Genomic DNA, 8,559 nt, shown 5'->3' with positions numbered 1-8,559 from the left:
ATCAAAAAGCCCGTTAGGCCCGCTAAGCCCACGATCCCGACCCGTTTAGCCCAGGACCATATGGGCTTAGGCCCGTCACGGGCTGGTTCTACCCGTTGAGCCCACGAAGCCCGGTACCGAGAGGCCCGAGACCGCCAGAGCCCGGGACCGCTAAGCCCAGGCCCGTTAAGCCAGGCCCATTTAGGCCCGGGCCCGACCCAGAATACAGCACTAATCCAAAGGATGGGCAGCATGGTGGTGAGGCATATCTACAGGAAACGGAACAGAGTAGCTGATGCGCTGGCCAAGGAAGCAACTAAGGAGATGTTTTTGAACAAATCTTTAACATTATCAGTTCCTCCGATGTTTGCCAATAATGTATTTTGGGCAGACATCCTAAGAATTGAGCTAGCTAGGTCTTTTGTGGGTTGTAACCTAAATACAATTATGCAAAACATTACAACTATGGGGTCTTTGAGATGCCTCAGTAATGCCCCAAGTGTAGTTCATTCAGTTAACTAGTACTCCCTCCGTTCCAGTTTACGGGAACCTATTTCATTTTTGGTCCTTTCCAAAAAGAATGACCCCTTTCTAAATTTGGAAACAATTTAGCTTAAACTTACAATTCTACCTTTAACGATAAGCTTTTATTACCACACAAATACTCTGGGGCCCTTTTTGGCTTGTTTAGGACCACAGATTCCAAAAGTCTTCTTTTTTTTCATAAACTCTGTGTCCAATCAAACAGGTTCACATAAACGGAGGGAGTATATATATAATATCCAGCTTTACCAACAAAAAAAAGCCATTTCTTCTCTAAAAAAATGACCAGCAATATTTTACAATCATTCTTGCTTGTACTCTTCTTTTCATTATTATGGCAGTTTATATTTATGGTCGCCTTGCGGTGAGGACAATAGCAAGGCCTGTAGCTTCTGGCCAAAGAAAAGTGCTGACATGAATCCCAAATTCCAGCAATGCATTGTCCAAACTGCTCAGGTAAACAAGTTTTCTTTTATATATGCAGTTGAAAAGTAATTCTCAAAATTGATAAGTTCAGCTGCTGCCAACTACCAATTCTAGAAGCCCACCATTGTTGAAGCCACCAACCCATTCTTGAAGCCACCATTGTTGAAGCCTCCATTGTTGAATGAAGAATTCAAGCACCAACCACCTTCTTTAAGGCTATAAATAGAGCCTTATGTTTTACACAGAAACATCAATCCAGAGAGATTGAAATACAATCCAGGAAGAGATTGTGAGAACAAAAAGAGAGTTTGGTGAGGTTTTTTGTAGAGAGAAATTCTTGGTGTAAATTCTCTATAATTCTATTCTTGTGAAATAGAGTTGTTTTTCCTCCCAAATAATCTTCATATTGATCCGAGAATCACAACAAGTGGTATCAGAGTCTTCGATTCTGTGTTCATCGAAGAAATATCGGAACACTGAAAATTTCAACCCGGATTTACGTTTTTTCGAAAACGTGATCTTCGGTGTGTTTTGATCATTTCATTAGATTCCTTGCGTCGATACGAATTCAACGCAATTTTCCGGAGGCCAAACAAAGCTAAAACGAAGAAGTTATGACAATTTTTTTCTTCTGCCCAAGGAAGAAGATGATGAATAGTAACTGCCCAGTCAGTGCCACATCATCATCCAGTCAGCGCCACATCATCATCCAGTCAGCGCCACATCAGCATCCAGTCAGCGCCACGTCAGCATCCAGTCATCATAAAATTTTTAGAAATTTATGAAATAACCCCTGAAGTTACTGAAATTATAAATCTGCCCCACAAGTTCAGTATATTTTCGATTTAACCCCAAAAGTTTGGTGTAAATTTTGAAAATTTTCTGGAGGCCCTATTTTGACCCAAGAAGAGTCAATCCTACCATTTTTCACCATTCCGGACGTGTTGGTGAGTTCCGTTTGGTGAGATTCTGCTCCAAAATTTTGACCAAGCCATTTTAAAGACATAATGGAAGAGTCATCATCATCTGGAGCTATGATAAAGCTTACTGCCACAAATTACACATTGTGGAGACCTCGGATGGAAGATCTCCTCAGTTGTAAAGATTTGTTTGATCCCATAGAAGCAAAGGGTAGGAACCCCGATTCCACCAAAGAAGCAGAGTGGAAGAAATTAAACAGAAAAACTATCGGTCAAATTCGACAATGGATTGACGATAGCGTTTTTCATCATGTTGCACAAGAGACAGATGCGTATGCCCTATGGGTGAAGTTAGAAGGGATGTATCAAGCCAAGACCGCTAGGAACAAATCCTTGTTGATGAGGCGTTTGGTAAATTTGAAGTTAAAGCACGGAACTTTAGTTGCCAAGCATACCAGTGAGTTTCAGAGCTTGATAAATCAATTATCGTCTGTTGACATGCCGCTCGGGGATGAGATGCAAGCCCTACTACTTCTTAGTTCTCTTCCTGATAGTTGGGAGACGCTGGTAGTCTCTCTCAGTAATTCAGCTCCTAGTGGAAATCTGACCATGTCTATGGTTAAAGATGCCTTATTTAATGAAGAAGCCAGAAGAAAGGACATCGATCATGGTGAGTCGCATGCCCTTATTACAGAAAGAGGGAGACAACAAGAAAGAAGTCAAGATAAGAGGAGAGGCAGAAGCAAGAGTAGGGGAAAATCCACGGATGGTAGGAAGTCATCATATGCGTGCTACCACTGTGGAATAAATGGTCATTTAAAGAAGAACTGTAGAAAATTGCATAAGGAGAAGGAGCAGTTGAAGCAAAAGGATGGAGATGCATTAGTCACTACCCACAGAGAGGTAGCCATTTGTTCCATCCAAGAAGAGACATGCCTTCACGTCTCAAGTCAAGAAGAAAACGAATGGGTGGTAGATACTGCAGCATCATACCATGCCACATCCCGAAAAGATTTCTTCACAACATATAAAGCAGGAGACTTTGGAGTAGTGAAGATGGGGAACACTTCTTCCTGTGAGATAGTTGGAATTGGTGATATCAAAATACAAACAAATATCGGGAGTACAATGATATTGAAGGATGTCCGTCACGTGCCAGATCTTCGTCTAAACCTAATATCAGGTATAGCTCTTGACAAACAGGGCTATGAAAGTTATTTCGGAAAAGGCACATGGAAATTGCTGAAAGGGGTTATGATTCTCGCTCGAGGACATATTTGTGGCAACTTATATAAAACTCATGTGAAGGTATGTTCAGACAGCCTCAATGTTATGGAAAAAGAGGCGTCTCAAAACCTGTGGCACCAGAGACTCGGTCACATGAGTGAAAAGGGGATATCAATTCTAACAAAAAAGCAGCTTATCAAAATGGACAAGAATGCTGCTTTAGACCCTTGTAATCATTGCTTATTCGGAAAGCAACATAGAGTCTCTTTTACATTTTCTTCAACCAGAAAATCAGAGTTACTCAGTCTTGTACACTCTGATATTTGTGGTCCCATGGAGGAGAAGTCACTTGGCGGCAATAGGTATTTTCTGACTTTCATTGATGATGCTTCTCGAAAGGTGTGGGTGTACTTCTTAAAGACAAAGGACCAGGCTTTTGATTATTTCAAGATATTGCATGCCATGGTAGAGCGTGAAACGGGAAAGAAATTAAAATGCCTTCGCTCAGATAATGGAGGCGAGTATACTTCCAAGGAGTTCGATTCCTATTGCAAGAGACAAGGGATTCGACATGAAAAGACGGTCCCACGCACCCCACAACACAATGGAGTAGCCGAGAGAATGAACCGGACAATTATGGAAAGAGTCAGAAGTATGATCAGTATGGCAAAGTTGCCTAAGCCATTCTGGGGAGAAGCTGTTCGCGCCGCTTGCTACCTAATCAACCGGTCACCATCAGCCCCGTTGAATTTTGAGATTCCAGAGAAAATATGGTCGGGTAAGAATCCCTCATATTCTCACTTAAGGGTATTCGGTTGTTTAGCACATGCACATGTATCCAAGGAGCTCAGGAAGAAGCTTGATGGTAGAACTATACCATGTATCTTCATAGGCTATGGAGATGAAGAATTTGGGTATAGATTATGGGATCCAATACAGAAGACGGTGATCAGAAGTAGGGATGTTGTATTCCACGAAAACCAGACAATTGAAGACATTGAAAAGCCCACAATGTCTTATGAAAGAGGTTTCAGTGCCCAAAAAGTTGGTCCAGATCCACTACCATTGCAGTTTGACACAAATAGCATGGGGGAGCATGAAGCAGTACCAGAAGCAGAACAGGAGGATGTTTGGCAGGGGGAGGCACAAACCCCTCAGGAAACTACAGAACCATCACAGGGGAACGATGATGGTACACATCCTGAAGCTAATAATCAACAACCTCGTCGATCTGAACGAGGTCAGATTCCATCAACTCGATACCCAGAAACCGAGTATATTCTACTTTCTGAAGATGGAGAACCAGAGAGTTTCCATGAAGCTATATCTCATACGGATAAAGAAAAATGGCTGCAAGCAATGACCGAAGAGATGAACTCTTTACAGAAAAACAACACTTATGAGATTGTGAAACTTCCACAAGGAAAGAAGGTACTGAAGAGTAAATGGGTATTCAAGCTGAAGAAAGATGGCAGCGGAAAGGTGGTGAAGCACAAAGCCCGGTTAGTAGTCAAAGGATTCCTACAGAAAAAGGGAATTGACTTTGATGAAATATTTTCACCAGTTGTAAAATTGACTTCAATTCGCATCATCCTTGGATTGATAGCCAGTTTGAATTTGGAGCTTGAACAAATGGATGTCAAGACAGCATTTCTTCATGGTGATCTAAATGAAGAAATCTATATGGAGCAGCCGGAAGGTTTTGAGGTTTCAGGAAAAGAAAACCTCGTCTATAAGCTTACGAAAAGTTTATATGGCCTAAAGCAAGCACCGAGGCAGTGGTACAAAAGGTTTGACTCATTTATGGTAAGTCAAGGATATAAAAGGACTGCTGCAGATCAGTGTGTTTACATTCAGAGATTTTCGGATGGCAATTTTGTTGTACTTCTACTTTATGTAGACGACATGTTGATCGTCGGACAAGATGCAAAAAAATTAGACAGTTGAAGAAAGAACTTTCTAAGTCCTTTGAAATGAAAGACTTAGGTCCAGCTCAACATATTTTGGGATTGCAGATAACTCGAGATAGGAGAAACAAGAAGTTATGGCTATCTCAAGAAAATTACATTGAACGGGTGATCAAACAGTTCAATATGAGTAATGTCAAACCGGTAGGTGTCCCTTTGGCAAATCACTTCAAGTTGAGCAAGAGTTTGTGCCCCTCATCCAAGAAAGAGATTGAGGAGATGTCTACAATTCCATATTCTTCAGCAGTTGGAAGCCTGATGTATGCCATGGTTTGCACGAGGCCAGATATCGCACATGCGGTAGGTGTGGTAAGTCGTTTTCTTTCTAACCCTGGAAAGAAACATTGGGAGGCAGTTAAGTGGATTTTCAGGTATCTTAAAGGTACTTCAAAATCAAGTTTGTGCTTTGGGGGAGCTGATCCAGTCTTGGAAGGCTATATAGATTCAGATATGGCCGGAGATCCTGATGGAAGAAAATCAACCTCGGGATATGTTTATACTTTTGCAGGGGGAGCTGTGTCATGGCAGTCAAGATTGCAGAAGTGTGTTGCACTATCCACAACTGAAGCAGAGTATATTGCTGTAGCGGAAGCTGGAAAAGAAATATTGTGGCTAAAGCGGTTTCTCCAAGAACTAGGGATAAATCAAACAGAGTATAAGATACATTGTGATAGTCAAAGTGCAATTGATTTAAGCAAAAACTCAATGTATCATTCTCGGACAAAGCACATCGACATTCGCTATCACTGGATACGCGAGGTGATGAATCAACAACTGTTGAAACTAGTGAAGATCCATACGAAGGAGAATCCAGCAGACATGTTAACAAAGGTGGTCACTCAAGAAAAGTTAGAGCTGTGCAGAGACATAGTTGGAATAACTTTCAAATAGTAGCTGCGTTGGAATGCAGCTGAAGGGGGAGAATTGATAAGTTCAGCTGCTGCCAACTACCAATTCTAGAAGCCCACCATTGTTGAAGTCACCAACCCATTCTAGAAGCCACCATTGTTGAAGCCTCCATTGTTGAATGAAGAATTCAAGCACCAACCACCTTCTTTAAGGCTATAAATAGAGCCTTATGTTTTACACAGAAACATCAATCCAGAGAGATTGAAATAAAATCCAGGAAGAGATTGTGAGAACAAAAAGAGAGCTTGGTGAGGTTTTTTGTAGAGAGAAATTCTTGGTGTAAATTCTCTATAATTCTATTCTTGTGAAATAGAGTTGTTTTTCCTCCCAAATAATCTTCATATTGATCCGAGAATCACAACAAAAATTATACTTTTTAAAATTGTTTCCCGTCAGCAAATCGAGTATTAATAGTTTAATCACTTTTTGAAATTCACAGAACCCATAAAGACGAGAAGAAAGTTGTAGATGAAGTCGCTCAAATGCTCGTTTTCTCGACGGTAATAATTTAAATTAATTGTCGTTGTTTCTCTATAGTACTTCATTTTAGATGGAATTTCTATCTATTTATTTGTTTATGATACTACATTTTTTTTTTCATTTTAGATGGCAGGTAGCGCACTTGTCTATTACATGAGAAGAAGTTCAGAGAAAAAGGAAAGACTAGTGGAAGAAGCGCTGAAAAAGGTGCCGCAAAAAGTGCACGATGGGCTGCAACAGATGCAGGAAAATGTGTCGCAACAAGTGCGGAATGAGCTTCTGAAAGAGCTGCGTGAAGAAGCCAGAGGCGGACAGGATTTGAAGGTCGGGTTGCACTTTTAGATTCAACAAAAAATCTGTTTTACATATAGTGTGTCCACTATTAATATATTACTAGTTTCTAAAGACATAGATGTATACATAGAATTTTTGCCGAACTTTAGGGGTATCGGTAACCCCTCTATATAGCATAGGTTAGGTCCGCCTCCGGGAAAAACAGCAGTAAGAACTGAACAGAGCTGCTGCAGAGCTGTACAAAGGTGCAGTAAGAGAGTTCAAGGTAAGTAAAGTTAACATAAGGCTCGAAGAAGCCAGCTCTAGAGACAAATATAAAGGAGCCTAAATATTTGTCTCATGAATTTAGTTACTGCTCTAAGTAGTTGCAATGTCTTACTATAATATTTAGTTCCTTCTCTCGTATTCGTTGTTACACTACTGGTGTTTACCCTGCAATCCCATCCCTAACACTATTTATCACATTTCAGTGCATTTTTGTAATAATTCCAAGAAAATACATGTATTTATGCATTTTTGTCTAATCACGATCTGGGTTCACTACAGTTATTTAGGGGTGTCAATGGATATTCAAAAACCGACTAAACTGACCGAATCGTACCATACCGAATCGATTTTTAGGTTTCTTTTTAAGAAACCGTAAGTTTTTATATAAATGTATAACCGCACCGATAATTAGGGTAGGTTTTTTTTTTTATAAAAATAAACCGAAAAAATACTGAACCGTACCAAATAAATTTTACATGTAGAAAAAATATATTTATTTAGTAAGTTTAAAAATAATAATGCATTAAATTTTCTTTGAGCCTTGGAATTATGAAAACTATTACAAGCCAACAAGTAATTAAACTCAAAATACTAATTCCTAAAACCTATTATGCTACTTTTACTTAAACTAAGTTATTTCAAGTATCTTTATTAGCAAGACACAAAGTATTCTAGTGATTATGAGTAGCAAACTACAATGTATTGAATATGTTTCATTTCATATAATTTAGATTTATCTTTTTGGATATTTAATCTTCTATAGACTTTATTCTTGAGTCCCAACTTAGTATATCTTTCAACTCGTGTGATTAATATTTTCTTTGACTTTGTTTGATTTCTTTTACGCTGTTGTAGAATAGTTGATGGATCTATACTCTAGCCATTTTTTTTTAATTCATCACCCTTTAAACAGTAAAAATGTCTATAAAAGAATGTATGTTATTGCAATTCTACTTCTACTGGTAAATTTTACATGATATTAAAAAAATACCGAAAATTAACCGAACCGTACCGATACCGAAGAGAAACCGACATGATTGGGACGGTTTCGAAAAGTTTAGTTTTGGTTATACATAATAGAATAACCGAAAAATTGGTATAGTACAAATTTTATAAAATAACCGGCCAAACCGAATCTATACACTTAATCACTTCCGCAGAGTGTGGCACTACCAGTTTTTCGGCAGCAAAACTAGAAGGCCTCCTCACACTAACTTCATAGCTTTCTTTCCGGTGCTCCTCTGACTCATTTTCTAGTTTATGCGAATGACGGAATACTTCATCATACAACTTTTTGCTGACAACTGGCTGAGGTGAGAAACCGCCAAAGGTTGTTAAAGGAACCTTCATACTGAACAGATACAAAAGGTATTTCAAATTATAGCCACTGTACAACTACTTGACTGCACTCCTGCGTAATGAAGGTATTTCAAAAGATACAAAAGGTATTTCAAAAGATTTATGACATCTTGAGGTGATGGTAAATTATTGCTTGCACTCCTGCATAATGAAAATAAAGATAAACAATGAAAAAGTCTCTATATATA

This window comes from Nicotiana tabacum, chromosome 18, assembly GCF_000715075.1.
Source record: "Nicotiana tabacum cultivar K326 chromosome 18, ASM71507v2, whole genome shotgun sequence".
Lineage (NCBI taxonomy): Eukaryota > Viridiplantae > Streptophyta > Magnoliopsida > Solanales > Solanaceae > Nicotiana > Nicotiana tabacum.
This window is presented reverse-complemented; position numbering follows the sequence as displayed.